The sequence below is a fragment of the Archocentrus centrarchus genome, chromosome 1 (assembly GCF_007364275.1).
Source record: "Archocentrus centrarchus isolate MPI-CPG fArcCen1 chromosome 1, fArcCen1, whole genome shotgun sequence".
NCBI lineage: Eukaryota > Metazoa > Chordata > Actinopteri > Cichliformes > Cichlidae > Archocentrus > Archocentrus centrarchus.
The window spans coordinates 16,875,586-16,881,585 of record NC_044346.1 but is presented as its reverse complement, the minus strand read 5'-3'; the positions used below and the strand labels follow the sequence as shown (position 1 = coordinate 16,881,585).

General features: G+C 41.7%; 1 protein-coding gene across 1 annotated transcript in view; it reads left to right on the top strand.

The window, feature by feature from the left end:
* The first annotated feature begins 503 nt into the window (after nt 1-503).
* Nucleotides 504-6,000, top strand: part of tet2 (tet methylcytosine dioxygenase 2) — a 38,723-nt gene continuing 33,226 nt past the window's right edge. The window contains exon 1 of the mRNA XM_030727980.1: nt 504-897. The gene's annotated coding sequence lies outside the window, so the exon portion shown is untranslated. The remainder of the gene's footprint in view (nt 898-6,000) is intronic.

Here is a 6,000-nt window from a genome sequence, read left to right as displayed (position 1 = left end):
CTCACACTGCACTCGCTTTTTCAGGCCCACGTGGTGTGTGTCAACAGGAGGTGGGTCTTGGCAGACCTATGAAGCAAAGTATGCTGCCTGTAGAGTTGTCTTGCAAGTCACTAAAAATGAAGCAGTCGGCAGGGCTGTGCAAGATAAAGCCGTTGGAAATCGACTGCTCAGCTGGTTGGACTCCAAACTGGCCACATGTCACTGTTTGCGCAGTGCTCTCAGATGGGAGTGCTGTTAGACTGAAGGGGAACTTTTCCAAGCTATGACACATGTGCACAAAAACGAGATAAACTGAAAAAAGGAGGGAAAAACCCTTAGTCATTTGGTTTCCTGTCTGACAAAAAAAGGAAGTGGGTGGAGACATCTACTCTGTCACAGACAGATAACTGCAACCAGTGCAATATTCTAAAGAAAGTGCAACTGAGTCCTGTCCTGATCACTGAATCCACTCCAGTGCTTCAGGACAGCCATAGTGTTCACTATTGTGTACGGCTGAGGGAAGAAGAAAAAAGGAGGGAGCATAGGGGGGGAAGAAAATCTGTCTCTTTGTGTGGGAAGGACTCAACAAGAAGGCAAAATTTGTAATTATTTGAGGCAGCCACCGAAGCAAGGCTCTTCCTCCTGACCTCCAACAGCATCTTGTCCAATCCATGTACCTCTGCTGCCTTACAGGAGCCACATATGAGTGTGCTTCTCAGGCTGGCAAACAGCGACACCCGGGCTTCTCCTGATGATGAGAGCCGACGTCAGACTGGTTTCCATGAATATTGATGTGGAGGATAGTCTGTTTCATAGAAGAACAGAAGGAGGCAAGATGGCTGCCCTTTAGGATTTGTTAAAGAGGAGATCCAGACGGTTTGTTGGAATTTCTACAAAGTGGAGGGACGTGAAAGACAGGTGAGAACTGCTCGGTACCTTCATAATCCCTTTCCCCTTTCCTCCCTGTAACCTTGTGTGTGTTTTTTGGTAGTATTTCATCAGGTGAAGTACAGCAGATGCCCCACATCGTAAAAAGCAAGAGCCAACATAATAAGGAGGGGATATTAGATAAAGCTACTCCAACATGGCTGACAAATTCTCTCTTTTTTTGCCAGCTAAAATGGAAAGACAGCAGTTGCTTTCCTGTGTGTGTTTCTTGCTGCATTTGAATACATTATCAAAGAAACAGTGTACTCAGTGTTCAGGAGTTTTTTTTTTAAGCATAATTTAAATGCCTGTGTGAAACTACCTTTACTATCAACCTTGGCTTTTTCTCAAACACCTTAAAACTGTCTTAAATGTCACATATATGACCATTTTTGTATAGGTGACTTTGTAAGTGTGAACACACATTTGTAGCATTTATGTGACTATTACAAAATTATTATTATATTATCTTTTTTTTAATTAAATGGGTTCAGATGTAGGAGGTATAATCCACTTTGGCTTCTCCACTCCTTACTCACTGCTGTATATGTGCATTTTTATGCTGTTCAGTAGGCTCCATTAGGAGAGTAAAAGTCCAACCTAAGCCTGTCCAGCAGTAAGTGCATAGAGTCTGCATGGCAGCAGAGCTGAAATAGCTTCTGGCTTTGTGTATATGAATCAGCTTTCATTGCTTTCACCACTGAATGACGAGCAGACACAAAGGCAAATCCCAAGGAGAAGCAAAAGAGAAGAGAACTGTGGTGGCAGAGTGCAGTGAAGGCGGGCAAGGTCAGAAAGCTCTGAAGGAAATGAAATTCAATCCTACTGCACCATTAAGTGGGAGAACAAGAATGGTAATTCTGGAGATTTCCCTCCCTTTCTTTTGAAGTTGACACTAAACAAAAGGTGGTTATCGGGTAGCAACAACAAACATTACATTCCTCAAAAAGCTGGCTACCTTTGGACTATGCAGGATTATTTTTGCCTATTTTAAGGCATCACAAGCAGTAAGATGTCACAGCTAACAGGGTGTTGTGTATTTTGCTGACATAAAGGTTATTGATGTAAACAATGCACATTGTGGCCGTGACTTTGTGTTTTAAAAAGAACTGAAACAAAACAAAAACAACAAAAACAAGCAGCAATGTTGTCTTGCATGAATAGAAAATTAGCAAAAGCACAAGAACAGAATCATAGCGGTAGCACAATCACCTGCATATCCTCATAGTTTTAAATACATGTAAACTGAGATTTATTATAGGACACAGAGTCTCCTCTTAATTATTCAATGCATAATTAGTAGTTTGTTGTCTGTGTGAATTCACCATGTGCTTCTTTAAGACCAACATCTGAATGGCCCATTAGTACAACAGAGGCTTGCATACTGGCGTTGTGTATTGCACTGAGAATAGTCATGTAGCTCTGTGGCCTCAGGTTACAAACAAATGAAAAGCAGGGTGGAGACTAATGACTGATGTTTAATTTGGCATCACGCTTTAACCCTTTAACGATGCTCTCTGAAGGAGTCATGCAGGACTTCATTTCTACCTCTAAATCAAGTTTTCAGACACTTCAGCTGCCTGCTGGTGATGCAAAGTGCCAGTGAAGTCAAAATACAGCCAGCTGCTTGTCAGATGACTAGAAGACAATTACCAAGTTTCAGTGACAAAGTAGCAGTTTTTTTCCCCCCCACTCTAGTTATCGCTGCAGACCACGTAACTTCATCATTGTGGTGAACCTTTTGAAAATATATCAGCTCTTAGCTGAAGAGAAGCGCAACTTAGTCACAGAGTTGTTGCTAAACTGTAAAACCAACAGCAGTGGTGTACGCCTCTTGCGCAATGCTATTCCTGTGTTTTGACATAGTAAGCGTGGTCGCTGACTGTGAAGCGTCAACAAGAGTGCTCCAGTCAGAGTGTTCACTGTGGTATTCCTAAAAAAAAAATGTTGTGACTGAATGAAATCAGGTGATCCATGCCTTTGCATGTGTATGCATGTATGGTCATCCCACTGAACCATTGATCAAGTTAAGACACTGCAGATAATGCTTAGTGTGTCATTTGAAAGGCTAGACTTTGTGTTTTGATGAACAGAAGCGAAGCCAGTACGTTTCTTGATATCTGAGTGCATTATTAACCTCACTCACGGTCTGGCGTTATAACTTGTGGCTGTATCGGCACCAAGTTCAGTTTCCATTTGGTTTTTGTTCTGTTTGCAATTCCAGTGCTGAGACCACCAAACAAACATGTTGTTTATGTCTGCTATAAATGCTTCTCTCCTCTTCTTCAGTGCGTGCTGAATTTCAAGCTTCTTCTTCATTGTCATGTTCAATAACTTGCAATGCAGTGTTTATATATGCAAATGTGAAATGCAATAAGCTGTTATATCAGTTAATTGAAATGCATACGAATGTAAAAGCAATCTTAGAAAGGTGACAAAAATAATATGTGCGTACATACCACCACACGAGGTTTTTGTCAGTTTTGTGCATCTCGCCCTTCAAGTTTTCAAACTAAAATTGGGTCAGCAAGGTTTCCCAACATCCTAGACTGTGTACTAGTGTGGCTGCTAAGTCTAACAAAAACAGTGTGGATGTATCCTGTGTCTCCCTTTGTGTTCAGCTGCACTGTGGAAAGGATTTAAATGTGCTAATCCTGACCTGCACAATAATGGTACATTCTACATGTAAAAAAAAAAAAAAAATACACAGTCTAACAGTTTTGCAAATTTTATATTTCTGTGCAGTGCTGCTGTTACATCAGTAACTGAAAAGGCATGAAAGCATTAACAGGGCTACAGGGGGCTGAGTGGGGGAAGGGCCATATAGATCAATCACATGCACATAGCCTCTCTCATCTATCCACACCTACAGATAAAGCCTCGCGGGTGGACTGCTAGTTCGTCATGGTCTTAAATTCCCTTTATGTCACTCCCAGGGCAAAGACAATATCACCTCTGGGAAGAATGTCCAGTTGCCATAGCATTCCACAACAATGCTGTCTACTCAAGTCTTTACCCAAGCCCTCACCTCTGACCCTGCTCGGTCCGGCCCATGTATCATTTTTCCAAACCAGGAGTTTTTTCCACAAATGACACAGAACAGGTCCAGTGGCAGACTAGACATTTTAGATTGCCCTATACCTGGCTGGCCATAGCTCACCCGCTTTCCTAAGACAAAATGGCGAGATACTGAGTGTTGAATTGATTTCTGCAATATTGATTTCCCTCTTGTCTGCCGCTGGGGTTTGCTTTCCTATAGAGAGCGAGGGAGTAGCAGCAAACCACTATCAGATGCTTCCACAGTGGAATCACACTGCGATAACACTGTCACTCATGTGAACATATTTCAATACATTTGCCCACAGTTTATCATCAAGTATGAATTTTCTTAATGCTGCAAAAACTTGGACATTTCTTTAGCCTCAGTCATCCCTGTCACGTTTTGATAGATTAGGTTTATCTGCATGTAATAATGCCATATTATTTAGTATGATATTTGCATTAGTTTTACTACTGGCTGAATATTATCTGCTTTATGTGCTGATGGGTTCTGCATATGAATCAAAAGGACCTTTGAATGACCTTTGTGGATCACTTCTCTCTGTGTAGACTTACTGCAAACTACCATGAGATCAAGAGTTAAGAGAATGTCTACTAACTGAAGCCAATGTGATCTAATACTGATACACAAATATGTCAGTTATAAAAAGACTTAAAAAAATGTTTTCCGTAACTGCCACACAACAAACGTTATGAATATGACTCATAGCGTCCTACTATGAAGCGGTGCGACATTAGCCGAGCTGAGGTTTAATTATCAATTGTGCGTGATAAGCCTGAGTTTGAGCGACACAGGGCGGGAGGGAGTCTTGCTGACCCTGTGAGCGTATATCGATGTCAGGGCTTACCTCAGGGGTGAGACAGCAAGGGCAGGGACTCAAAAGCTTCCTCCACGTGAACACGCACATGGCCGTTCTGTTTACAAACACTATCCTGGCATTCCGCAGCGAGGGAGGCAAGAGAGATGTTATGTAACCGCCCCTAAGCGAACAGCATCTCTTCCCGCTTCTCGCCGGGCCACTCCTACGCTTGGACAATCTTCTTGAATCCTGTTGTCGCTGGTTGCGCTGATAGAAGCTAAGAATAGAAAAAGAAATTATAAAAGCTTCAGTGGTGCCGATGCCTGAGAATGTAGCGAGAGTGTGGGAGCAGGTCTTTTTTTATGCCATTCTGCACTAATAGCAGCACGTCAGGAGATCAAAGAGGCCTTAAACCTTCCATAAACCTTCTTTAAGATTACAGCTTATAAAGCCATCACATGGGTACAGATACTGCAGAGGACGCAGCATGGTCTACAATGACGCTTCCATTGCACAGTCCTGCATGCTTAACGGAATTACTCATTAAATATTTGATTGATTGAATTTTTCATACATCAATTTAGAGCGCCAAGTCCCAATGTAGAACTTTAAACATGGACTCAACAGCTTTCCACTCTTTACTGATTCTTGACATGAAAATCTTTGCAGATAAAAATAAAACTAGGAAGTAATAAATCCTAAAAGGGATGGTGAAAATATAATGAACCGTCTGCGTACATAAAATATGTGACTTTTCAAATACATGTATGACAAGCTACAGTGAGCACTGAAAAGAGACATACCTTATAAACACTTATAAGTGACCTGACCTCATGACCCATGGTACAGCTTTAATGTCAGCATGTATAGAGGTCAGTCACCTTCAGTGTTACAGTTACTAATCAGTTATGTCACATGTGTGACACACTTTAACCATCCAAATTTATGGCCAATTTAAAATCACCAGTTAATCCAACATCCAGGTCTTTGGCCTGCAAAAAATTGGAGCAGGAAACCCACACAGACACACTAAAAACATGCAAATTCTACATAGAGAGGCCCTAGCCAACAAGGAGGTTTTAACACAGTGTTATTGCTGTGCACCATAGAGCCCCCCCCCCCCCCCCCCCCCCCCTATTATTACTCACTTCCAGTTAAATGAAATCAACCATAAAATGGAGGTCTGATTCTGAACTGTTTATTGGAAATGAGTTTGCTTGTCAAATTGCATTTT